The sequence below is a fragment of the Schistocerca serialis genome, chromosome 5, assembly GCF_023864345.2.
Source record: "Schistocerca serialis cubense isolate TAMUIC-IGC-003099 chromosome 5, iqSchSeri2.2, whole genome shotgun sequence".
Lineage (NCBI taxonomy): Eukaryota > Metazoa > Arthropoda > Insecta > Orthoptera > Acrididae > Schistocerca > Schistocerca serialis.
In genome coordinates this window covers 469819623-469847345 of record NC_064642.1, presented here as the reverse complement: position 1 = coordinate 469847345, position 27723 = coordinate 469819623, and the positions used below count along the sequence as shown (strand labels likewise).

General features: G+C 42.5%; 1 protein-coding gene across 7 annotated transcripts in view; it reads right to left on the bottom strand.

The window, feature by feature from the left end:
* The window catches only part of LOC126481363 (uncharacterized transporter slc-17.2-like), a 643476-nt gene extending 637279 nt beyond the window's left edge, over nt 1–6197 (bottom strand). For 2 of the 7 annotated variants that reach the window (XM_050105069.1, XM_050105065.1), the window contains exon 1: nt 5859–6196. The gene's annotated coding sequence lies outside the window, so the exon portion shown is untranslated. Of the gene's footprint in view, nt 1–5858 lie in introns of all 7 variants that reach the window. The other 5 variants (XM_050105067.1, XM_050105068.1, XM_050105066.1 and 2 more) reach the window with 4 other exon arrangements.
* Nucleotides 6198–27723: the final 21526 nt, after the last annotated feature.

The window sequence follows — 27723 nt, the reverse complement described above, 5'->3', positions numbered from 1 at the left end:
TTCCTCCGAGTTAAAAAATACGCAAAGGTTACAATACTTCATTTTAATGTTTCCTGTGTCTCGTATCCTTTCTTATCTCAAGGGAAAATAAAAATTTCAAACAAATGATGTTTACCTACGAGGAGGACATTGGCCAACATAGATGACTTTATTCTACCCTCCTTCGTTACGAAGATACGAGCGCAGAACGTCTTTTGATTGTGACTCGCCTCTGTCTCTAAAAAAGGAATCGTTATAGGATAACTTTGTTGCCCTCTGTCCGACTGTTAAGAAACCTTTTTCTCGATAACAGGAGGACCTATCGTGTCCAAATTAATGTCACCTACTACGGTCTATGGTCCTTTGGCTGTGTAAACACTTTAAGCTTCTAAGTCAATTCAGTCAAAAGATACGTCCTTTTATGTCACTTATCTTGATACTCGAAAACTCACACATTAAAACCTTTAGGGTACTTCTCATTGCCGTAGAATCATGAAATTTAGCAAAAAGCGAATTTTCACAGTACAAGTAAAGGAAAGAAATTCGAAAGTGGTTAAACTGTAATTATATCATATAAAAATATCTTTTCGCCATTAGAACATATATTGCATTCATCATCCGATGAAAGTGTAGTAGACGAACACTACTGCGTGTAAACGTAAAACATAAGTTGTAGTAACCTTTCAGTAATTAAATAAAAATATTTATTAAATTTTCTATATCTACATATGTAAACTGAAGTCCCCTGCTCGCTTCTTTTTGTATGTCCGAGCTGGTCTGAGGAACTAATTTACAGATTTTGATACGGTCTTCGATTTTTCGGAACCGATGTCCTAACAGTATCTATATCGAAAATAGACAACAGACAACAGAGAACACTTTTTTTCCGGACGAACCGACGTTTCATCCATCGGGTGAAGTAAAACGCTATAATGTAAGAATTTGGGGCTCACAAAAACTTGTCGTCGTTGTCGAACATGAAAGAGACTTATTAAAACTGAATGTGTTTTATACCGATCCTGTTTCTTTTTTGCGGAGGAAACTGTGACAGGAATATCGTATCCCGACGTGCTGCAAAATTCTCTCTTCATCCATCATGGATACGGCTCAGCGGCGGCACAGCCAAAGAATAATCACCACAGCCGTATGTTTTCAGATATTGTTATTTTATTTACACGATCAGCTTCGCCATCTCATCAATTCCGTCTTCAGGTCTCTACGCAATCCATGTATCGGCAATCAAATACATCATGCAAGCATAACTGGAGCCATCAATACCTGGATGCCGTATCTTTTTTGAGGAGTGTGTACTTCGAAGACTTGACAAGCATCCACGTTGTCAATTCCTTGAAAACGCTCCACAAAAATTTCAAACAATCCAGGTATTGATGGCTCTGGTTACGTATGTATCGATGTATTTGATTCTGTATACCCAGGAGTGCAGGACTGAAGATCGGATAAATGAGATGCCGAAACTGCTCGTGTAAATAAAGTAACAATTTCTGAAAACTGCCGGTTTTTTGTTTGGTAAAATTCTCCAAAAGGGGTTGTTTCCTCAACTTTACGAAGATGCCAATGATTTAAGTTTTATCGACGATGCCGCACTGCCTCGCTTTCACCTTCAGGTGCTGCTGGCGCCACCTTAATAACATTACCCCACAACGATGGATTTTAAGAAATGGACAAGATGTTGTTCATTGTTTTTGACCTCCCAGGTCACCACACCTCATACCTTGCGATTTCTTTTTTTCTGTGGGGATATACAATAAAGACAAACTTTTCTCCCATCTATGTCAGAGACTCTTCGAGAACTGAGAAATCGAAATCTTTAAGCTGTCGGTTCAATAAACAGGGACTTGTTGATTCGTGTGTGAAATGAAATAGACTACCGTTTCGATGTATCTCGAGCAACGCATGGTGCTCCTGTTGAGTGTATGATATCCACAACTACATTTACATTCCGCAATTCACCCTGCGGCTTGTGGAGGAGGGTACATCGTACCACTACTACAAATTTCCTCTCTAGTTCAACTCGCAAAAAGAACGAGGAAAAACAACTATCTACATGCCTCCGTATAAGCGCTAATTTCTCTTATCTCCTTGATTCTTACGCGCAAAATATGTTGGAGGCAACAGAATCGTTCTGCAGTCAGCTTCAAATGCCAGTTCTCTAAATTTTCTCAGTGGTGTTCTTCGAAAAGAACGTCACATTCCCTAGAGGGATTCCCATTTGAGTTCCCGATGCATCTCCGTAACACTTGCGTGTTGTTCGAACCTACCTACAACAAATCTAGCAGCCCGTCTCTGAATTGGTTCGATGTCTTCCTTTAATCCGACTTGGTGCGGATCCCAAACACTAGACCAAGCGTCCCATATGCGGTCTCCTTTACAGATGAACCACACTTTCCAAAAATTCTACCAATAAACCATTCGCCTTCCCTTCCACAGTCCTCACATGTTCGTTCCATTTCGTATCGCTTTGCAGCGTTATGACCAGATAATTAAACGACACTACTAATGCTGTATCCGAACACAATGGGTTTGTTTTTCCTACTCATCCGCATTAACTTACATTTTTCTACGTTTAGAGCTCACTGTCATTCAACACACCAACTATAAATGTTGTCGAAGTCATCTTGTATCCTCCTACAATGACTCAACTCCGACACTTTACCGTACACCACAGCATCATCAACAAACAGCAGCAGATTGGTGCCCACCCTGTCCGTAAGTCATTTATTTGTATAGAGAATAACAGTGAACCTATAAGACTTCCCTGGGGCACTCCTGAAGATACCCTTGTCTCTGATGACCGCTCTCCATCTAGGACAATATATTGGGTTCTATGACTTAAGAGGTCTTCGAGCCACTGACATATGTGTGAAATTATTCCATATGCTCGTACTTTCTGTAATGGGGCACCATGCTAAATGCTTTCCGGAAATATGGACTGCACCCGTTGCTCTTTATCCGTAGGTCACAGTATATGATGTGAGAATAGGGCAAGCTGTGTTTCGCATGAGCGATGCTTTCTAAAACCACGCCGATTCGTGGATATAAGCTTCTCGGTCTCAAGAAAGTTTATTGTATTGGAACTAAGAATGTTCCAGGATTCTGCAGCAAGCAAGGGACAGGGATATTGGTCTGTAATTTTGTGGTTCCGTTCTCTTATCCTTCTTGTATGTTGGAATCACCTACGCTTTTTTTCCAGCCGCTTGGGATTTTGTACTGGGCGAGAGTTTCACGATAAATACAAGGTAGGTAAGGGGCTAATGCCGTAGAGTACACTTTGTGAAATCGAACTGGGATTCTATCCGGACCTGGTGGTTTATTTGCTTTCAAAACTTTCAGCTGTTTCTCTATACGAAGGATCTTGTTACTATGTCGTCCATACGGGACGATGATCAAATGATGTATGTTCGTACGATTCTCCTGTGTGAACGATTTCTTGAACGGGAAATTTAAAGCTTCTGCTTTCGTTTTGCTAACTTCAACTGCCAGACGAGACTGGTTAACAAGTGAGTGGATGAAAGCCTTAGACCCACGCAGCGCTTTTACGTAGGACACGCATTTTCTCGGATTCTCTGCCAAGTGTTTTGCTAAGGTATGAGGGTGGCAGATCTTTTCACAGAGGCACGAATCTCTACTAACCTTTGCTTGTCGTCATTTGGGCGTTCTCTTTTGAACAGAGGTGCAACAGTCTCTGCTTCCTCAGTATTTTCCGAATCTCCATGGTGGGTCTTTACCGTCCTTAAACCACTTACTACGCACGTAATTCTCCAGACCACGATTTACAATCTGCTTAAACTTTGCCTATAACCCTCTACGCCCATCTTGCTCAAACTAAGTGATGTCAATTCACTAAATAAGATGCTAGCAACTGCTTATCTTCTCTCTTCAGGAGAAGCACCCTTCTAGCCTTCTTTATTAACTTATTATCTTTCGCAGCCATAGTTGCTATAATGACATTATCATCGCTAATCCCCGTTTCTCTACTGACGTTGTCAATAAGATCCGGCGTAGCTACACGGTCTAAAATATTTCCACTGCCTGTGAGCCACCGAAATGGCTGGTCAAGACAGTTTTCGGGAAACGTGTTCAAAAGAACTTCGCTTGACTGTCTGCCTGTACCCCCTGCAGTGAATTCATAGAGAACCAAGTCTACATCTACATGGATACTCTGCGAATCACATTTAAGTGGCTGGCAGAGGGTTCATCGCCTCCAACTACGAAGGTAATCCCAAAAGTAAGGTCTCCTATTTTTTTATAAGTACAGAACTCTGTGTGGCAGTTGGTCACACTGTTATGAAGAGTGCTTCACGAGCTATATTTAAACATGCGAACGCCGCGCTGAGGCGTTCAGTCTTGGCTTGACAGCCGTTGAGAATGGAGCCGCCGTTGGATGTTACCGCCAAGTGCGAATTGCGTGCAGTTATTCGGTTTTTGAACGCAAAGGACACTGCGTCGATTGAAATCCATCGGCAATTGACGGAAGGGTATGGTGAGTCGTGCATAGATGTCAAAAATGTTCGTAAGTTATGTAGAGAGTTTGCAGCTGGTAGGAGTGGAATTCATGGCGAAAAAAGGAGCGGGAGACCATCAATTTCTGAGGAGACAGTGTTGAAGGTTGAGCAAAGCATGCGTGAAGATAGGCGGATCACCCTGGATGATCTCTGCGCGTTGGTTCCTGAGGTTTCCCGAAGAACCGCTCATAGAATTTTAACGGAAACATTGAATTACCGGAAGGTGTGCGCACGATGGGTGCGACGCATGCTGACTGAGAACCGCATGCGGCAACGAGTTGATGCTTCCCGCGCATTTCTACACCGCCTTGAGCCGAACGGGACAACTTTCTTGACTCAATTGTCACGGGTGGCGAAACCTGGGCATACCAGTTTAGGCCTGAGACCAAGCAACAATCATGCCAGTGGCGGCATCCTTCTTTGCCAAAGCAACGGAAATTCAAACAAACACAGTGTGCCGGTAAAGTCATGACAACTGTTTTTTGGCATCGGAAAGGGGTAATGTTGGTCGACGTTATGCCCTCTGGGACCACAATTAAGGCTGACAGGTACTGTGAGACTCTGAAAAAACTCAAACGGGCAATTCAGAAACTGAGAAGAGGAATGTTGAGCAAGGGCATACACATTCTCCATGACAATGCTAGCCCACGCATCGCTCGGCAAACCGATGCTCTCCTGCAACAGTTTCAGTGGAACATAATCACCCACACATCCTATAGTCCTGATTTGACAAACAGTGACTATCACCTGTTCCCTAGGTTAAAAGAACATTTGGCCGGAAAGTGATTCAGCTCCGACGACGTGGTGAAGGAAGAGGTTCATAACTTTCTGAACAGCATGGCGGCGAGCTGGTATGACATGGGCATACAAAAACTGTCACAGCGTCTACAAAAATGCATCGACAGGAATGGTGATTATGTCGAAAAATAGCTAAATGTTCAAGCTGTAAACTGATGTGAACCGTTGTAGAAATAAAAAGGTCTACGTACTTATAAAAAAATAAGAGACCTTACTTTTGGGATTACCCTCGTATAAATGCATGCCATGGGTATTTACGCGCTATTGACTATAGACATTCTTTGAAGAATCGGGTGGCTGGTGTATGGTGGGAACATAAAACTTCGAACCTTCCCCTAGCTAGTGACATGCGGAAGTGTTTCTATGTTTAATAATTTGTCTGTAATAAGTATCTGAAATCTGATTTTTCTTATTGAATCGCCCTGTATGGCATTTCTGTAGGTCTCATTGGCTGCTTATAACAACACAACTGCGTTCACAAGAGAGACAAAGGTCCAAAGCGAACAAATGTCAGCAAATTTTAGCTTCGCGGCGATGGCTGTACCAGCCGTAGCTTACCTGTCTGATACAATCAGCAGTTCTCGTCTTCACTGACGTTCTGAGACTGCTGGCCACCTCCGTGCGCCGTTCCGACCCTGCAGGCTGCTCGGTGTCCAGAAGACACGAGAACACGGCAAACAAACGAAGCACTCTGCAGTCCACGACTACAGTACCGACGCGCGGAAAACTCGGCGCTGACTGCGGCGCAAGACGCAACGACAGGAGACGGCGGGTTTCCTTGGTGCGCGCGGCGAGGCGCCAGGCCGGAGTTGCGTCGCGTGGAGCGCAGGCCAGAGCACTGTGCGGGCTGCGCGGCGGGCGGCCGGCATCCGGCGGCTCGCTTTCACTCCGACACTCTCACTGGCCGCGCAAGACGACACCGGGACGCGGCCCGGCCCAGCCCAGCCGCTACAATGCAACGCCGTGGAAACTGCCGCCGCGGCAACGCGCGCCCGCCCCCTCCTCCTCTTACACCTGCCTGCGGCCACGCTGTTAAACGCTGCGTCCTGGCACAGCCGCAGCATACTACTTAAAAACACACAGGAGTACAAATAAGGACGAAACAACTACCTCAAGATCTGTCAGTACCAAGTAAGAACTGCTCGATTAAACTATCACCGTTTTATTGTCAAAAGACAATAATTACATTGAAGTCACTGTGATTTGTGACAGGAACTGGGCGTTACAAAAGACGGGATATGGTTCATAGTAGAATGTGATCGCCACGGAAGCCAATGCATACCCTGCAACGTGATGCAATGCTGGCCACAAGGCTGATAAACAGTTCGGCAATTTCCAAGCTTATCCGACCGACTATATACAGGGTGGTCCATTGATAGTGACCGGGCCAAATATCTCACGAAATAAGCATCAAACGAAAAAACTACAAAGGTCGGTCATCGTCCCGTAATTTCTCTTGTGCCCAGTGGCAGAACTGTACATGACGTTCAAAGTCGTCGCCATGCAATTCCTGGTGCACAGAAATATGGTACGGGTGCAATCGATGTTGATGAAGCATTCTCAACACCGACTTTTTTGAGATTCCCGATTCTGGCGCAATTTGTCTGCTACTGATGTGTGGATTAGCTGCGACAGCAGCTAAAACACCTACTTGGGCATCATCATTTGTTGCAGATCGTGGTTGACGTTTCACATGTGGCTGTACACTTCCTGTTTCCTTAAATAACAGAACTATCCGGCGAACATAGCACAGGACCGTTGGGCATTTTGATCACAATAGCCATACATCAACACGAAATCGACCTTTTCCGCAATGGTAAGTGGTCCATTATAACACGGGTAATGTATCATGAAGCAAAAACCGTCGGCACTGGCGGAATGTTACGCGATACCACGTAGTTATACGTTTGTGACTATTACAGCACCATTTATCACAAAGCGAAAAAAGTGGTCCAACTAAAACATTCATATTTCTTTACGTACTATAAGAATATGTAATAAAAATGCGGGTTCCTATTTTTAAAAAAAATGCAGTTGATTTCGTTTGACCTGATGGCAGCGCCATCTAGCGGGCCAACCATGGCGCCATCTGGTTTCCCCCTTCAAGCTAGACAAGTTTCGTTCTTTGTAGGTTTTTCGTTTGACACTTATTTCGTGAGATATTTGGCCGGTCACGATCAATGGACCAACCTGTATATTGAACACACGACTCTCGTGGCGGCAGATACAGATCCAGTTTATTGTGGTGCCTAGAGCGACGACAAAAGACGAACGTTTACTAAGTTAACACAATTACGAAGGAAACTAATAATTTTACTAACTGTACGTCTCAGCCATGTCTTCTTCAGTGACTATCCGTGGGTTATATCGCCGCCGGGAGCAATCCTTGTTTCCCGTAACCCCGTAACTAGAGTCCACCCTAGATATGTCTCTGCAGAGGACTGGGAGAGCCTCAGAAGGTTCAGTTTTCCCACGCAAGAGCAAACTCTGGAAGCATAGGTACTGGAAGAGGTACTGTCCGTCCCTGTCCCCCGGTTTGCCCTCTCTTATAATCGCCGATTTGACAGATTTGCCCAAGAACTCTACACTGATCAGCCAGAAGATTATGACAGTCTACCTCATAATCGGTATGTCCAACTTTGGCACGAATAACAGTGGCGACGCGTCCTAGCGTGGAAGCAATGAGGTCTTGGTACGTTTCTTGAAGGAGATGACACCATATATGCACATAGAAATCGCATAATTCCCGTAAATTCAGCGAAAGGGGGGGGGGCGATGTATTCGATCGGGTTCAAATTTAGCTAGTTAGTGGGCCTGCACATCAATTAGAACTCACCAATTTGTTCCTCGAACCACTCCACCACACTCCTGGCCTTGTGTGACGTGGCGCATTATCTTGTTGAAAAATGCCAGCGCCGTCGGGAAACACGATCGTCATGAAGGGGCATACGTTGCCTGCAACCAGTGTACAACACTCCTTGGTTGCAATGGTGCCTTGCACGAACTCCACTACATCCATGAATGCGCATATGAATGTTCCCGAGAGCATAACGGAGTCGCCGCCAGCTTGTTTCCGTCTGGCAGTACAGGTGTCAAGGAGCTGTTGCCCTGAAACGTGACAGATTCGCGCCCTCCCATCGGCATGATGAAGAAGATATCGGTATTCATCGGACCACGCAACGCGCTGCCTTTGCGCCAACGTCCACTGCCGATGGGTACGTACCCATTTAGGAGTGTTGGGTGCACTGTCCAGCGTTAAAGTCTGATGTTAATTCAACCACAGTTCGCTGCCTGTCGTGTTTTACCAGTCTGCCCAGCCAACGACGTCCAACACTTGTAATGAGGGGTGGCCGCCCAACCCCACAACGTCTTCACCTTGGTCTCGGCGCGTGTTGAAGACACTGAGCACAGAACTCCACGAACATCCGATAACTTGCGCAGTTTCCGAAATGCTCTGGCCGAGCCTTCGCGCCATCACGACCTGGCCTCGGTCTGACTCAGATAGATCGCGCGCCTTCCCCATTCTACGCACGGTCAGCACGCTGCTTGATACTTCTTGACTAGCAGTCATTCCTCGTCAGGTGACGCTTCTATCACCTGGACGCGTCTATATCGATAATGTTCTGGCTGACCAGCGTACATTCTGTGTGTAGATACATGCATCGTCCAAAGAGACACATTCCTCGGAAAGATTTACAAATTTATGTTGGAATCCCTCTTCCATCAGGCGTTGTACCACTTTAAGCCGCCTGTTTTAACTTTGATCCTTGGCAAGATGAAGTGCTTTATAAGAAGTACTAAAGTTTTCTTCTCCCTAAAATATATTCGAACTAAGAAGCACTTCCAGGATTCCCATTCAATGTCCCCAAAGATCCGCTTTTTTAGTAATCGCCATTTCTTGTATTTCCGAGTGGCTATATGCTATTCGTTTATTTCAACTTCCTCGTTTTGTCCACCGATAAGAACATTGTCATTCGTTGCTATCACACGGCAGACTAATCGAAAGAACCCGTCCAGGACGACATTGAAATAATACTCTTTTTCGATGATCAACGCACAATTTTCGAAGCATGCGTTTTTCGTTATCGATGTCCTTTCCTGACACCGCGCGCAGTATAGCTGACATGGAAAATAGGCCTCGGCGCCTTTCTTACGAAATCTCACACAGATGTCTCCATGACAATTCACACAAATCCTGAAATCGTCATTTGGCAGCAATCCATATTCCCCACAGAAATCGAAACGAAATTGCACACTACGCAATCGAGGAATGAAGTTTTGCCAGGTAAGAGTATCGGAACTCCACACTATAATGGCTTCATTCACTCCAATTCACAAAGCTAAACGTTAAACGATGTTCCCTTGGCTACGCACTAACTACGTCCCGTACCTCCATTCAACCATTCGATTGGAGTATTCCGCCGTTCGATATATACAGTCATGCTCAAAAGTATCCGAACGACCTGAATTACATTTCGCCTGATTCGCATGCAACCCACATAACGCAGAGGTCTAGCAGGTCTTCTACTCGCTCCTTGGTACAGTCGTTTGACTATTGAAAATGGTTCCAACAAGTCACCACCAGAAAACACTTCTCTGTATCACAATAACTCTAGATGTAAAGTAATACTACGATATTACAAATATCACTTATCACAGGTAAGACTGTCCTTAAGGCTTGTAAGCTCACATTTATTACAATAAATGACATACCTGAAACGTTACCACTCTCATTATTACGTCAGATAGGTAATGCACGTAGTAAGTTCGTCTTATTCATGATTTCCCCTTCAAAGTAACATACTGTACTTATTATTTAACAAAAAATGACATTAAAAATTTAAGTTATTCACGAGAAACTAGTTGAGAATATGTATGAACTTCAAATGACACGACGAACCGTCTCTTTCTGCATATGAATTCAAACCCCGGTCATGCAGACTAAGCAAAGATTTCGTGATTGACGGAAAGTAACAGTCATTGCTGATTAGGCATACAGAGAGTGATATACCTCGATTTTAGACCGTATCAATTAGCAAATACCAACTTTAAATTACATAACGCAAACATTTTTGACGGACCCGAATTCCTACCCAGCTCCTATTGTCCCTATTAACGACTACGATAGATGTTAAATATTGCTTCTTAACAAGTAACTTATTTGAAATGCCGTGAGGTAAAGCTTTGTGTTGGACAGGGATTCGAACCCAGAACCTAATAGGATAAATATCGAAGCACAATCAACTGTGACATATCGCATTTTCTCGGCAGTAGCTAGATGTTTTAACTGAAAAGACGAGACGAAACATAAATTTTTTCCCTCCCAGGACTCCAAACCGGCACCTATCACTGTTATATTCTAGAGAAAACGAACGTTAAATGTGGGTTTGTTGCAGCAGCAGCGACATGTGAGCATGTTTGAACTATAAATAATGTGACGAAGAGTTCAGTGCTGACTGGGAATAGAGCCCCACACATATCGCTGTTGACTACACGCAAAGAGACGTCAGCTACCGAATTTTTCTACACCAGCAGCTTGGAATAACATCTTGTCGAACTTACAGTGATCTCGCAAATATTTCTGTGTCTCTCTGGGAGTCATAACGACAAATATCGTCAGTGTTGACAACGAATGAAAATACATTAAAAATCGGAGTTTTTATCCACCAGCAGATAGGTGTTCTCATGCTAGATCTTCATAATAATGAAATTTTAGTGCCGGTCCAGGATTCGAACCCATTCACGCGCAATATGTGGAGATGTTGAGGAATCTGCAGTATTGAAGAAACAACAAATTGTAGCCGAGCTGTATTGTCACGAAGGGAACAAATTCCGCGTTAAGGGCGGTCTGAGTTGCATTCCCAGTTCAGAACCAATTTTATCGACATACAGAAGCTCAGATAAAAGATGCAGTAAGTGTCCTGTGAGCCTACATAGCGTTTATTTCGTCACTAGAAATAAATAACTACTATAAGAAAGGTTACTGGTTATAGAGTTTCTACATGTCGCCACTCCAGACTTTATTGCGGCTCAACCTAAGGTCTTCTTGTTAGAGAAGGAATAACATTTTTAGTGTGAATTTCAGACCACAATGCCATTATATCTTCTTCATTTGGTGTAGCCAGAAGAGAATGGAATCTGTCTCTCCCTATCTAAAATCACTGACCGAATTTGAAATCGAACCCAGACCAGAGATATATGAACCTCACATCAGCCCAACAGACCACCAAAGCCTCTTCGGAGTGCCTCGTTTCTCTATCATAACGCCGTTGTGCCACACTGGCTGAGAAATTTGGCACACAGGCTCCCTGTATCAATTTGCAGCATGTTCAGTATATTCATTTACTTGGTTGACCGAATAACCATGAACTAGCTGCCTCGGCTACCCAGTGCATACATTCAACTTTATTTTGTAATCACCAAAATAAAATCACGTAACTGCAACCAACACAGAACTGCCAACAGTGTAGGGTGCAGAAATTTAAATAGGAAGTGTTCCTTTCCACTTGAGCTACTCTATTGCGCTATCTGTTTATTGAAAACGTCGTGCAGTGCAAAAGAAAAGGTATAACTGTTTGTCTCTCATTAGTATTCAGCTGGCCATATGCATTATCCCACAGCACTGTGTAAGGCAGAAGTTCTGGAGGAATTGTTTTTGACTTCTGGAGCTGTTATAGCTATGTGTCGGCTAGTAGCGTAATGGTAGGTATCGCGCATGGTAGATAAGATGTCGCAAGTTCGAGTACCTTCACTGCTATTTATTTTATATTCTTGATGATTAATTTCGCTCTCATGTTTACTATTATTTTAACAACACTAAAGGAAACCTTACGAAAATTGTGAGCTGTATTATAAGAAATGTAATAAAACTACCCACAATAACCTTCCGAAGTAAGTCTGTTTTAATAAAATTGATTCTCTGCCTCGTGATGACTGGGTGTTGTGTGATGTCCTTAGGTTAGTTAGGTTTAAGTAGTTCTAAGTTCTAGGGGACTGATGACCATAAATGTTAAGTCCCATAGTGCTCAGAGCCATTTGAACCATTTGAACAATACTGAGTATCTTTACACAAGCGTGCCTCTATCGACACGAATTGGTAAAATACACTCCTGGAAATGGAAAAAAGAACACATTGACACCGGTGTGTCAGACCCACCATACTTGCTCCGGACACTGCCAGAGGGCTGTACAAGCAATGATCACACGCACGGCACAGCGGACACACCCGGAACCGCGGTGTTGGCCGTCGAATGGCGCTAGCTGCGCAGCATTTGTGCACCGCCGCCGTCAGTGTCAGCCAGTTTGCCGTGGCATACGGAGCTCCATCGCAGTCTTTAACACTAGTAGCATGCCACGACAGCGTGGACGTGAACCGTATGTGCAGTTGACGGACTTTGAGCGAGGGCGTATAGTGGGCATGCGGGAGGCCGGGTGGACGTACCGCCGAATTGCTCAACACGTGGGGCGTGAGGTCTCCACAGTACATCGATGTTGTCGCCAGTGGTCGGCGGAAGGTGCACGTGCCCGTCGACCTGGGACCGGACCGCAGCGACGCACGGATGCACGCCAAGACCGTAGGATCCTACGCAGTGCCGTAGGGGACCGCACCGCCACTTCCCAGCAAATTAGGGACACTGTTGCTCCTGGGGTATCGGCGAGGACCATTCGCAACCGTCTCCATGAAGCTGGGCTACGGTCCCGCACACCGTTAGGCCGTCTTCCGCTCACGCCCCAACATCGTGCAGCCCGCCTCCATTGGTGTCGCGACAGGCGTGAATGGAGGAACGAATGGAGACGTGTCGTCTTCAGCGATGAGAGTCGCTTCTGCCTTGGTGCCAATGATGGTCGTATGCGTGTTTGGCGCCGTGCAGGTGAGCGCCACAATCAGGACTGCATACGACCGAGGCACACAGGGCCAACACCCGGCATCATGGTGTGGGGAGCGATCTCCTACACTGGCCGTACACCACTGGTGATCGTCGAGGGGACAGTGAATAGTGCACGGTACATCCAAACCGTCATCGAACCCATCGTTCTACCATTCCTAGACCGGCAAGGGAACTTGCTGTTCCAACAGGACAATGCACGTCCGCATGTATCCCGTGCCACCCAACGTGCTCTACAAGGTGTAAGTCAACTACCCTGGCCAGCAAGATCTCCGGATCTGTCCCCCATTGAGCATGTTTGGGACTGGATGAAGCGTCGTCTCACGCGGTCTGCACGTCCAGCACGAACGCTGGTCCAACTGAGGCGCCAGGTGGAAATGGCATGGCAAGCCGTTCCACAGGACTACATCCAGCATCTCTACGATCGTCTCCATGGGAGAATAGCAGCCCGCATTGCTGCGAAAGGTGGATATACACTGTAATAGTGCCGACATTGTGCATGCTCTGTTGCCTGTGTCTATGTGCTTGTGGTTCTGTCAGTGTGATCATGTGATGTATCTGACCCCAAGAATGTGTCAATAAAGTTTTCCCTTCCTGGGACAATGAATTCACGGTGTTCTTATTTCAATTTCCAGGAGTGTACTACTCACATTGATTTTGATTGGGTCTGTGTTTAATTGGTATGTTGTGTCATACTCAAGATGTATTCAAATGTGGCATTTCATAAATAAAGTTATGTATTCCTAGAAACCCAAAATTTGCTTGTCAACAGCGGAAAGAAGCGTTACCTGTTGTGCACCATTGTATGTTTTTCACCATTGCACTATGAGCCGAAAGTATTTTCTTGCGATTTCCTTGTCGATGTTTGCTTTCTCTGTTTGTAGCTCTTTCATAGAAGGTACAAAAAAGCTACACTCAGTGAGACTGGAACTGCGAACAATAACAGACGCTGTTTCACTGGTCAGTACGTTACCACAGAGCTGGCGATGAAGTATATGTCTTAGCTTCCTCTTACGAGACCAATAGTGGCTAGAACTCGTAAACCGCTATTTGAAGGACGAAATTAGTTGCGATTTCCACGTGCAACTACTTTCTTGGGCTGAAAACCCTATATTTACAATCTTTTGTTACACCTCAAGCGATAATAACTCAGATTATTCAATGGAAATGACAGGTAAAATCAAGTGAACTTTGAGGCTTAATTCCGTGCACACCAGCAAGTAACTCGTCGATCACAGAGTTGCCAAACATACATTGCCTTATTGCCAAATCTCAGTTCCAATATCATCAGGAAGGAAACGAATCGATGTGATCTTATAGCGGGCTGGGAAGTAACCATAGCTGGTGTCTCCAAGTCGCGGCTGCTATGGCCTGAAATACGTAATGCGTCTGATTCGCATTTCTGTAACTAGGTTTAGGGACTGGAGCGTAGTTACTAATAATACTCAGAACTGACTGCAAACTAAGCATCATAAATTAGTAACTCTCATTGTTGTTTTTATATTTCTTTCGTAAGTGTACTCAAAACTAAGAAACTAATTCACAGAAGTTTTCGTGCCTCGCCGATAGTTGAGCACAACAAACAAATAAAAATAAAAAAAGAATGTGTGTGTGTGTGTGTGTGTGTATGTGTGTGACAGAGAGAGAAAGAGAGAGATAAAAATCAAAAAGAATGAGAGAGAGAGTAAAAAATGGTAAAGAAATTGGATCATGGTATGTAAAGAAATTATCCATTAAAATGACACGTTCCACATCATTACGACATATCGTATTCATCATCTATGAAACAAGAATTAATTTTATGTAATCTAATCTAATTATATCAAATTGATGACTAGCCATGAAGAGTAATGAATTACCGAAATTTTTGCCAATACCAGTAACCAAATCTAAATTTGAAAATAAAAGACGACAGTTTTTGCAATAAACCGGGACTTTTGTCCACCCTTTCGTCCCTGTTAACTAACCACGAAAGATGTCTGATATACACTCTTTTGTGAAGTAACAAAGTGTGCATGCATTTAAAGATGAAGTGCATGATGTGAAGTTCTGTGACGGAGATACGAACCCAACACGTAATCGGATTGTTAACTAAGTAAAATCAAATGTTTCGTATCGGTTTTTGTTATCAGCTGCTAGGTGTTTGAATCTAAAATAAGGATACAAACCTTTGTGCCTAAGCGACAATCGAACTGCACACCTACCGTGCATTTACGAATATAGCTTAAGTATCAGTTGCTTACTCACCAATAGTAAGATGTGTGCGTGTTTGACCAGAATAACGACACCTATTGCGATTGTTGGCAACACATGAACAGACATTAAAAATGTACGTTAATTTTCACTAACAGGCCGGTGTGCACGTGATAGCGCTCGGAATGAAATTATGAATATTTTTGTACTGGATTAGGATTCGGACCCACATACTTACCTTTGGAGGAGACCTAGAGAAGACTGCAGTCTTGAGAAAAGGAACGAAATGATTGAACTACACTGTTCCGAGAGATTCAGATCATCGAAAGAGGAGATACGAATTCGAATCACAGTCCAGCACAAAATTTTTCAATGTCTCTAGTTTAATCAAGCACAAGTAAAGTAAGAGCCCTGTTCCTTTAAATGGCCACCGATTCATCAAATAAAATAAAATTTTCTGTTATAAGTTACTGGCGACTATATTTCTGTTTGCCATGACTTCCGCTATGTCATTTCCCAACGTAAACCGGCTCTGCCCAGTTGGTAATAAAGGAACGTGATGTTTAATGCGGATTCTAGATTATAACGTCTTTCTCTTGATGTTACCAGGGGTAAAGTAAATCTGTTTGTGCCTCTTAAAAGTAAATGCCTGAACCCACGCATTACACCTGTGATAGTTCGTTCCGCCAGACCATTGTGGCCACATTTCCCAGCCCCAGGAGTGTGCTGTAACAGATGATGTGCTTAGCTTACAAAATTAGTCACGGTGGAAAAAACGCGAGTCTATTAAATGGTTAAGTAAAAGCAAGCTTCTGTAGCGGAGATTATGCTCATGTCAGTAGGATGTAAAGACTCTTCTAGGCATTTTGAAATTTTCACAAATTCAGCAAATTTCTTAGTTCGAGAAAATTCACTGAGAAGTGTGAAGTTACCGGATAATTCGATTATTACCGTCATTATTACTATCATTTTCTTCATACTGCTGCTGGAACACTGTACTTGAAGATCATGAGATGCCTTTTGGTCACTATAGAAGTAGATTCCCAAGAACAGGTTCTTTCCCTGTGTGCGGAATCCTTTTCATGTTAATATCAAACATCAGTAATTACTCGTAGATTACATTAAAACTAAAGTAATTGATGAAGACGTTACTTGATAAAAAAAACGCGCTGCCTTTCTTCATTTACTTGCGCCTAGAAATGGCTATGGAGTACTGCCAAACCTAAAGGCAAGAGATCTCACTGCCTTCCGATATACGTCGCTGTCAGTTCTTCCATACGATTTGGTCGACATGACCTGTTTCAAGTTGTGTATGACAGACAATGTTTTAGAAAATCGATTGTTTTCCTTTGCAATAAACAGAAAGATTTTCATTCTAAGTATCCAAGTACAAAATTTTCGCAATATTAGTTCAAATTTAATATTCACTTCTATAATGTAGGAAAGTATTTCCCAGTTGCAAAACTCGCATCCGACTCATTGACCTTACACTTAGTCGCTGACCATAAATTCTAGCTCAGAGTGACACCAGATTAAGTAACTTAATGTAGCGAAGACTGTTTGCCAGTGCTCTTTCTCACCGGAAAATACGCAATTCACTCATTGGACTCCATAAGTACACTGTTACAGTAATTTCTGTGTGTATGCAATGCACTTCTGTATACAATATGCCTGACCTAACCGGGCCCTTTATCATTACAGGCCCTGGGCAGTGCAACATCATACTGAAAACAGTAATGTGCTTATACTGACAACCTGACTGTTCGTTTTACCTGATTTTGTAATCATTTAAATAAAACAACATGACCTTCCAGTGGGAGACATTTCGTCCCCCTTTTCCTTCTGTGAAATTTGTCAGTAAGCTCTTTGCCTTCCAGCCAGTGAAATGCGGCAGAGTTCGGCAGGTAAATGATTCACAAACGACGATTTAGTGCCGTTAAGACGATGTATTTAAACGTCACAAGGCTTTACATAGGTGCAATCGATTTTGAGGAGCAAAGTGTTTGTTATCTTACTTTTGTGACAGGTGGGCATAAGAGATTTCCAAAGACTTTTTATTGTACTGAAATAATATGTTGTCACAAAGTAACAAGGTAAGTGTTTTATCCGTATATATTTTGTAGGAAACTGTAATCGTGATGGAAGATTATACACCTGAATGTTTGTCACAACTGGTAGGAGAAAACTCTGCATATTAACCAAACTCTGCGCCTCCTCTCCATATCCTCCTATGACACGAGCACGGGATTCTCCTCGCATACCGCTACAGAGCTGTTCCTAGCACAGCTGAGAATTGCCAACATCGTCACAAACATGAGGCAACACTGTGACAGTGCAATCACTTCCGCGTATGGTACTGAATTGACTCCCTAAATTCCCTTTCCATTTGAATGACTCGTGCTATATAATCCTTATGTAAACTAATACACTGAGACAGAAAATTCAATTTTTTGCCTAAAGAAATAGTATTCTTCACATAAGTGACAACTTTTATTATCTTTCACGATGCGTTATGAGGCTAAGCGACAAATACCATGATGAGAGTGGCGTACAGGCAGCAGTGTGTCCGTAGCCCGGTGGTACCGCCCGTATCTTGGGTCAGAACGGCTCAATCAGTCGTCAGTTGTAACTGTGGTAGGGGCCAGCGTATGCGAGCTCTTTTTTCTGATCTATTTTATGGAGCTGCGAATTTCCAGAAAAAATTCTGTATCGAAATCGGACGAAAACCATTAGACAACAAATCCTCTTGGTAGCTCGACTCAGTAAGTTGTGTTAATGGTCATAGATCTTGGCTTTCTGACTGCCAAGCTGCTTCGCAATACCAGCATCTCTGAAGAAATTCGAATCGACCATCAGCGATACGAATTTCAATATTGTTCTGCACTTAAGAATCGCATGCCAGGGTGATAAGTATGAAGGAAATGAACCACTTGATTACTATAGGGCCTCTATGCTAAATTTCCACACAAGCAATTAGGAACTCCTTGCAGACATTTGCTAACAGCGGCTCTAGCAACTTACTTTTTCTCTGGGTAGCTTCAAATATGGGTAATTTTGTCGCCTTAAATCCAATTGAATAAATATCACTTGTGAACAGTGTTCATTTCTCCATTATTTAAGGTATATATCTCAAAACAAGCAATTTGCCTGAGTAACTATAGAGCAGGTTCTGATAGGTATTGACACAATATTTTGCATCCATTTACCATAGAGAATCAAAGAAAGAAATCAAACACATTACATTGCATTTACTCTCTGTGCCTTGACTAACACATATTAATCCATGACAATAATAAATTATTTGAGGAACCTCCTGTGAAAGGAAAAAGAACAGAATGTGACGCTTTAATTGTAGTGCACTGGATCAGAAACAACGAAATTAATTCTGTGCCACATTGGTGTATTGCATTCTAGTGTAATAAAATAATCATCAAATAAAAACGGTTTTGTGCCTCCTTTGCTATCAAGAGTGAAACACAAATCATAAGCGCTTCAGTCTGGAACCGCATGACCCTACGGTCGCAGGTTCGAATCCTGCCTTGGGCATGAATGTGTATGATGTCCTTTGGTTAGTTAGGTTTAAGTAGTTCTAAGTTCTAGGGGACTGATGACCACAGATGTTAAGTCCCATAGTGCTCAGAGCCATTTGAACAAATCGTAGACAGATTTTATGGGTCACCACTCAACAACATTAAAGCATTTTACATGGTCGAGAGTGCGGAGTGGAGCAGACGTTGTCGGCAGAAGGCGAGACAATGCAGTGTCTCAGCCCCCGCCGGTAGGCAGCAAACGGGTCCCAGAGAACTCAGACGCAAGCATTGTTCAGAGGCAGATGGTCGGCAAAGAAATCTTTCGCTAAAACATTGTTGGACCAAACTGTTATTACCAGTGTGACAGAAAGCGAAATCTATTGTAGATTCGCTTGAATTACATTCATAGCTTCAGCACCGAGAGGAAAGGGGCGATAAAAACTTTGTCGACGTGTCCTTTTAGCTACCAGACGTCGTATTAGCTAGTCTCGCGTTTTACCTCAAGACTACGGTAGTAGTCAAGAATAAGACTGAAGTCAAGACTTCCTCTGGGAAGTGCCGCAGTCTACAATGTTGTCAAATCGAGCATATCGTCGGACACAAGATACTGAGAGGAGCACGACTGTATTGCCACCTTACGAGAACGACTCGACGGTCAATTATTTGCTCTAAGACTGTATCTACAACACATATTGCACGCTGAAGATCCAGAAGAATTAAAAAACAAAAGTAGTTTATGAGAGCTACGTTAACTATAGCGTTCGAAGTATTCATAGTATTGTATACGTGTGTGTAAACGCCTTCTAATGCCCACTCAAGAAAGACAAGGATGCACAGTCTAGCTTCGATATTATAAATTCGCCTCTGTTTGCGGATGAAATCAGACTTAGGTTGATAATCATTTAGAATATTTAGCAGTACTGTACCCATTGGTGTTAAACTCGTTTTCAATCAATGATTCCCGCAGCTACAGGAACACTACTTGTGATACCTCATAGACCAAATACTTACGCAGTGCTATCGGACGAAAAGATCAACCTGACACAAACTGTGGGAAGTTTGTTTTACAACCTTCGTACCTGAATAATGAGCTTTTTCCTGTTTGAGATGTCTGTGAACGTTGCTGATTGAGACGATTTGAGACGAAACTAAATTCCTTCAGCTACGACAATGTTTAAAGAAATCGTCTTAACGGCACTAAAACGTGGTTTGTGACTCGTTTACCGGCTGTACTCTGCCGCATTTCGCTGGCTAGAAGGCAAAAAGCTTACTGTCAAATTTCACAGAAGAAAAAGAGGGACGAAATGTCTCCCACTGGATGGTCACGTTCTTTTATTTAAATGATTACAAAATCAGGTAAAACGAACAGTCAGGTTGTCAGTGTAAGCACATTACTGTTGTCAGTATGACGTTGCAATGCCCAGGGCCTGTAATGATAAAGGGCCCGTTTAGGTCAGGCATATTGTATACAGAAGTGGAAGAGAGAGCACCACTAAATTCTAATCCGATGCATTGCATACGCACAGAAATTACTGTTACAGTGTACTTATGAAGCCCAATGAGTGAACGGCGTATTTTCCGGTGAGAAAGAGCACTGGCAAACAGTCTTCGCCACATTAAGTTATTTAATCTGGTGTCACTCTGAGTTAGAATTTATAGTCAGCGACTAAGTGTAAGGTCAATGAGTCGGATGCGAGTTTTGCAACTGGGAAATACTTTCCTACATTATAGAAGCGAATATTAAATTTGAACTAATATTGCGAAAATTTTGTACTTGGATACTTAGAATGAAAATCTTTCTGTTTATTGCAAAGGAAACAAATCGATTTTCTAAAACATTGTCTGTCATACACAACTTGAAACAGGTCATGTCGACCAAATCATATGGAAGAACTGACAGCGACGTATATCGGAAGGCAGTAAGATCTCTTGCCTTTTGGTTTAGCAGTACTCATTAGCCATTTCTAGGCACAAGTAAATGAAGAAAGGCAGCGCGTTTTTGTTATCAAGTAACGTCTTCATCAACTACTTTAGTTTTAATGTAATCTACGAGTAATTGCTGATGTTTGATATTAACCTGAAAAGGATTCCGTAGACAGGGAAGGAACCGTGATGGGTTCGTATCTCTGTCACAGAACTTCACATCATGCACTTCATCTTTAAATGCAAGCACACTTTGTTACTTCACAATAGAGGTATATCACACATCTTTCGTGGTTAATTAACAGGGACGAAAGGGTCTTGATAAAAGTCCCGGTTTATTATAAAAACTGTCGTCTTTTATTTTCAAGTTTAGATTTGGTTACTGGTATTGGCAAAAACTTCGGTAATTTATGACTCTTCATGGCTAGTCATCAATAGGATATGATTAGATTAGATTACATTAAATTAATTCTTGTTTCATAGATCATGAACACGATTATCGTAATGATGTGGAATGTGTCATTTTAATGTATGATTTCTTTACATACCATTATCCAATTTCTTTACAATTTTTTACTCTCTCTGTCATTCTTTTTGATTTTTATCTCTCTCTCTCTCTCTCTCTGTCACACACACACACACACACACACACACACACACACACACACACACACATTCTTTTTTTATTTTTATTTGTTTGTTGTGCTCGACTATCGGCGAGGCACGAAAATGTCTGTGAATTAGTTTCTTAGCTTTGAGTACACTTACGAAAGAAATATAAAAACAACTATGAGAGTTACTGATTTATGATGCTTAGTTTGCAGTCAGTTCTGAGTATTATTAGTAACTACGCTCCAGTCCCTAAACCTAGCTACAGAAATGCGAATCAGACGCATTGCGTATACCAAGCCGTTGCAGCCGCGACTTGGAGACACCAGCTGCGGTCACTTCCCAGCTCACTGTAAGATCACATCGGTTCGTTTTCTTCCTGATGGTATTGTAACTGAGATTTGGCAACAAGGCAATCTCTGTGATCAACGAGTTACTTGCTGGTGTGCACGGAATTAAGCCTCAAAGTTCACTTGATTTTACCTGTCATTTCCATTGAATAATCTGAGTTATTATCGCTTGAGGTGTAACAAAAGATTGTAAATGTACTGTTTTCAGGCCATGAAAGTCGTTGCACGTGGAAATCGCAACTAATCTCGTCCTTCAAATAGCGGTTTACAAGTTCTAGTCATTATTGGTCTCATAAGAGGAAGCTAAGACATATACTTCTTCGCCAGCTCTGTGGTAACGTACTGACGTGTGAAACAGCGTCTGTTATTGTTCGCAGTTCCAGTGTCACTGAGTGTAGCTTTTTTATACCTTCTACGAAAGAGCTACAAACAGTCAGATCAAACATCGACAAGGAAATCGCAAGAAAATACTTTCGGCTCATAGTGCAATGGTGAAAAACTTACAATGGTGCACAACAGGTAACGCCTCTTTCCTCTGCTGACAAGCAAATTTTGGGTTTCTAGGAATACATAACTTTATTTATGAAATGCCACATTTGCATACATCTTGAGTATGACACAACATATCAATTAAACACAGACCCAATCAAAATCTATGTGAGTAGTATTTTACCAAGTCGTGTCGATAGAGGCACGCTTGTGTAAAGATACACAGTTTTATTAAAACAGACTTACGTCGTAAGGTTAATGTGGGTAGTTTTATTAAATTTCTTAAAATACATCTCACAATTTTCGTAAGGTTTCCTTTAGTGTTGTTAAAACAATAGTAAACATGAGAGAGAAATTAATCATCAAGGATATATGCGAATTCTCTTATGCTATCTATAACAGTCTGAAAATGCACATGCAGTTTATTGATTACATGCATGTAGAAAACTTGTTCTGAGTTAAAGCTCTCAGACAAGGTTTGAAGAAGAATAATATGCCACTACCAGACGACAGCTAATGTAGAAAATACTTTTCCGACGCATTTTGGCACGATGCGCTCTACCCATACATAATACAAAAGTTTCGAGATGCATCTATGTCTGGCTGTCTGTTAAACCTGAAATGAACAAAATGTCGCACAAGTTAGCCCTTTTTCCACATACGACTATTTTGGGTTAGGGAGTGAAGGGAATTATGTTACAAGTTCCATTAGATTGATAACTTTAGCAGACAGCAGAATTGCGTTTTAAAAAATATAGCAGTGAATGTACTCGAACTCGCGACATCTTATCTACCATGCGCGATACCTACCATTACGCTACTAGCCGACACATAGATATAACAGCTCCAGAAGTCAAAAACAATTCCTCCAGAACTTCTGCCTTCCTCAGCGCTGTGGGATAATGCATATGGCCAGGTCAATACTTATGAGAGACAAACAGTTATACCTTTTCTTTTGCACTGCACGACGTTTTCAACAAACAGATAGCGCAATAGAGCAGCTCAAGTGGAAAGAAACACTTCCTGTTTAAATTTCTGCATCCTACACTGTTGGCAGTTCTGTGTTGGTGGCAGTTACGTGATTTTATTTTGGTGATTACAAAATAAAGTTAAATGTATGCACTGTGTAGCCGAGGCAGCTAGTTCATGGTTATTCGGTCAACCAAGTAAATGAATATACTGAACATGCTGCAAATTGATACAGGGAGCCTGTGTGCCAAAATTCTCAGCCGGTGTGGCACAACGGCGTTATGATAGAGAAACGAGGCCCTCAGAAGAGGCTTTGGTGGTCTGTTGGGCTGATATGAGGTTCATATATCTCTGGTCTGGATTCGATTTCAAATTCGGTCAGTGATTTTAGATAGGGAGAGACAGATTCCATTCTCTTCTGGCTACACCAAATGAAGAAGATATAATGGCATTGTGGTCTGAAATTCACATTAAAAATGATATTCCTTCTCTAACAAGAAGACCTTAGGTTGAGCCGCAATAAAGTCTGGAGTGGTGACATGTAGAAACTCTATCACCAGTAACCTTTCTTATACTAGTTATTTATTTCTAGTGACGAAATAAACGCTATGTAGGCTCACAGGACACTTACTGCATCTTTTATCTGAGCTTCTGTATGTCGATAAAATTGGTTCTGAACTGGGAATGCAACTCAGACCGCCCTTAACGCGGAATTTGTTCCCTTCGTGACAGTACAGCTCGGCTACAATTTGTTGTTTCTTCAATACTGCAGATTCCTCAACATCTCCACATATTGCGCGTGAATGGGTTCGAATCCTGGACCGGCACTAAAGATTTCACTATGTCTTATCAAGATATAGCATAAGAACACCTATCGGCTGGTGGATAATAACTTCGATTTTTAATATATTTTCATTCGTTGTCAACACTAACGATATTTGTCGTTATGACTCCCAGTGAGACACAGAACTATTTGCGAGATCACTGCAAGTTCAACAAGATATTATTACGAGCTGGTGGAGAAAAATTCGGTAGCTGACGTCTCTTAGCGTATAGTCAACAACGATATGTGTGGGGCTCTATTCCCAGTCAGCACTGTACTCTTCGTCATACTATTTATAGTTCAAACATGCTCACATGTCGCTGCTGCTGCAACAATCCCATATTTAACGTTAGTTTTCTCTAGAATATAACAGCGATAGGTGCCGGGTTGGAGTCCTGGGAAAGAAAAAATTTATGTTTCGTCTCGTCTTTTCAGTTAAAACATCTAGCTTTTGCCGAGAAAATGCGATATGTCACAGTCGATTGTGCTTCGATATCCATCCGATTAGGTTCTGGGTTCGAATCCCTGTCCAACACAAAGCTTTACCTCACGGCATTTCAAATAAGTTACTTGTTAAGAAGCAATATTTAACATCTCTCGCAGTTCTTTAACAGGGACAATAGGAGCTGGGTAGGAACTCGGGTCCGTTAAAAATGTTTGCGTTATGTAATTTAAAGTTGGTATTTGTTAATTGATACGGTCTAAAATCGAGGTATATCACTCTCTGTATGCCTAATCAGCAATGACTGTTACTTTCCGTCGATCACGAAATCTTTGCTTAGTCTGCATGACCGGGGTTTGAATCCATATGCAGAACGAGACGGTTCGTCGTGTCATTTGAAGTTCATACATATTCTCAACTATCTGCTCGTGAATAACTTAAATTTTTAGTGTCTTTTGTGTTAAATAATAAGTACGGTATGTTACTTTGAAGAGGAAATCATGAATACGACGAACTTACTACGTGCGTTACCTATCTGACGTAATAATGAGAGTGGTAACGTTTCAGGTATGTCATTTACTGTAATAAATGTGAGCTTACCAGCCTTAAGGACAGTCTTACCCGTGATAAGGTGTTCCCTGATATCTGTAGTATCGTAGTATTACTTTAAATCTAAAGTTATTGCGATACAGTGTATTGTTTTCTAGTGGTGACTTTTTGGAACAACACCCAATAGTCAAACGACTGTACCAAGGAGCGATTAGAGGACCTGCTAGACAGCTGCGTTATGTAGGTTGCATGCGAATCAGGCGAAATGCAATTCAGGTCGTTAGGATACTTTTGAGCACGACTGTACATCGTTCGGAGCTCCACAGGCAAAGCTTCTTGGAAATCACCAAATGGTTCAAATGGCTCTGAGCACTATGGGACTCAACTGCTGAGGTCATTAGTCCCCTAGAACTTAGAACTACTTAAACCTAACTAACCTAAGGACATCACAAACATCCATGCCCGAGGCAGGATTCGAAGCTGCGACCGTAGCGCTCTTGCGGTTCCAGACTGCAGCGCCTTTAACCGCACGGCCACTTCGGCCGGCTGGAAATTACCAGCAGTTGTTATGATAGGGGTCGCATTCCACCAGAAGCGCGGCCGACAACTGCTCCATGGTTGTTGGACCATATGGACGTGCTGTAGTATGTCCCATAAGGGCACCCCATATGTGCTCGATGGGATTTAAGTCTGTGAGCAGGGGAGAGGTGGGGGGGGGGGGGGGGGGGAGACTCTGACAGGTGATTCTATTCGTCACATATTCTTCAGTTACAACCTGAAGATCTTATTATGTCCTCAACCCAGACAGTTTATAGGCTCATTGCTTCATTCTTCGCTATGTCAAGAAATGGTTGAAATGGCTCTAAGCATTATGGGACTTAAAATCTGAGGTCATCAGTCCCCTAGACTTAGAACTAAATAAACCTAACTAACCTAAGGACATCACACACATCCGTGCCCGAGGCAGGATTCGAACCTGCGACCGTAGCAGCAGAACGGTTCCGAAATGGAGGGCCTAGAACCGCTCGGCCACAGCGGCCGGCCCTATGTCAACAAATCAGACTTTTATTTTTAAACCAACGCAATTCACCCACCTTTTTTATTGTTGCAAAACAATCAATTTTTAACGCCACTAAAAACTTTCTTTGTTTTAAATTTTTTAAATCCTTTCGCTAATAAGCAGCGGATTACAACCGCTGACAGCTCTCCCGCCATTGTGGAGAGAGGGGCACGAAGTTACAATAAAAAATTAAAAAATAATAAATGAAAACATAACCGCAACAGTTATTTGTCTACCTCAAATTCAGGTTGCTTCCTACGTGTCGATTATCGAAGCAGATCCATATGAGCTCTCATTGTGGAATAACGTCAAGCTCCATTTACCCGAGCGCCTTTCCTGCTCTTCGACTGCTTGTTGCACGTTAATCTGCTGCGTCGACCCGGGAGTTTTATTCCCTTCCTGAGTCTCGCCTGTTGCGTCATTTACATTTACACGTTAGCGCCAGAATTGACTGTGTTGTGACGGGCGTCTGCTGTGCTGTTTGGCACCTGGACGGTGAAAGTCAGCTCAAGAGCGACCACCCTTTTTACTAGAAGGGTAGAATATAATAAGAGAATGTAGTAACAAGCAGTGTTTGATAAATACTCCACGCTCGTGAGAACTACTGTAAGAAAAGAGTCGCCCAAACGTTTCAAAGTATTTACGTTTATTTTCTCCAGAAAATACATTCTTTCAAATACATCAACCAGTATTTAGAAGACATGTATAGAACTTATTTTTACAAATGCCAAATAACCTAGATATATTTTTTGTCGTTTAACAGATCTGACATTTTCAGTGTTGAAACAATTTTTATTAACCAAATGTTTCTCTATTAAGTTCTGATTTGTTCACAGTATACACTTTTCTTCATATATACCCAAATACCTTTTTATTTTTACATATCTTGTCTCTCTTGTGGAAGGACACTAGCAGGGGAGATAGGATAGCGTTGTGCGGCATTCTCAGTGTGTCATAAAAACAAAGCAAATGACAAAATAAAGACTAAGAACACACACAAGCCGTAACTACAATAGAATTGAGCTCGGTGAGTGAAGAACATGATAGGCTAGCGCACATATCATACAAAGGAGTTTACTCACTTGACATTTACTGAGGGAATTGGCGCAGTGGACTCGCATTCGGAAGGACGACGGTTCAACCTGCGTCCGGCCATCCTGATTGAGGTTTTCCGTGATTTCCGTAAACCGCTTTATGCAATTCCCAGGATGGTTCCTTTGAAAGGGCACGGCCGACTTACTTCTTACTTCCCCATCCTTCCCTAATTCGAGGAGATCGGTGACCTCGCTTTTTGATCCCCTCCCGCACCCCAAACCATTCAACCACCTTCACATATAGATATATTAATCGCAAGAATGTAATCTTTTAATTTTGTAATCTTCACTGAATATTACTTCCTGTGTGTGTGTGTGTGTGTGAGTAATTATCAGCTAAATTCTAACAACTAATCAAAGAATAACTTTGTGAAGGACATGGTTGATGGAGTGGGTAATCAACCGGTTAGGTTGTTACGACGTTCCGTACCTATTCGTTTGAACCCTCATTATACAATAAGCCAAAGACGCAATCTATGTTGTTATCATCGTCATCATTATACTCA